Source organism: Apis dorsata, unplaced genomic scaffold, assembly GCF_000469605.1.
Source record: "Apis dorsata unplaced genomic scaffold, Apis dorsata 1.3 scaffold_163, whole genome shotgun sequence".
In the NCBI taxonomy this organism is placed as follows: Eukaryota; Metazoa; Arthropoda; class Insecta; order Hymenoptera; family Apidae; genus Apis; species Apis dorsata.
This window is the reverse complement of record NW_006263452.1, coordinates 469,459-470,206: the sequence shown is the minus strand read 5'-3', so window position 1 is coordinate 470,206 and position 748 is coordinate 469,459.

Below are 748 nucleotides of genomic sequence, written 5' to 3'. Positions count from 1 at the left end.
CGCCGTCGTCTCGCGATGCCCGATAAGCTCGTCGCGACGACGTCGTGACTCGCGGGAAAGGAGCAAGGGGGCGGCAAGGCCCAGGGGGGCGAGCTTAATTCGGCGTTAATGCGCCGGGAAATTGGTAATGTTGTTCCTCCTCGAAACGGGGAGGACCCGTTTTCCTTTTTTCTTTTTTCTTTTTCTTTTTCCACGGCGAGTTATTCATCATAAAAGAAGGCCAGGTTGACGAGGAGGAAGGTCGAGGACGATTAATTTTGGAAATGGAGAGCTCTATTCGAAGGAGAAAAAAAAGAAAACGATTGACGGAGATGTTGTAATTGCTCGAGGGGATGTTTCTATTTCTTTCTCTCTCTTTCAGAAAAATGTTGTTTTAAGTTAGTTGTTTGTTGAAGATTCGTCTGAGAATTCGTTGCATTTATCTTTGGATGAATAGAGACTGCGGATGTTTGTACGAAATTCGAATGTACGAACGAAATGTACATTGGCTCTACTTGTGAAAAAATATTTAGAGAATCGTTGCACGGGAATCAGGAGCATTAACCCCTTTGCGCATCTTGTAGTGAATTACTTCTTATCGACAAGCAATTGTCGATATATATATATTTTTTCCTTTTCTTTTAAACGATCAAAAAGATTCTTCTTCCTTTCTCTATTGGTTAGAGAAACTCCATCAATGGAGATTGGCTCTAGATACTTGTGAAAAAGTATCTAGAGAATTATTGCACGGGAATCAGGTGCATTAATC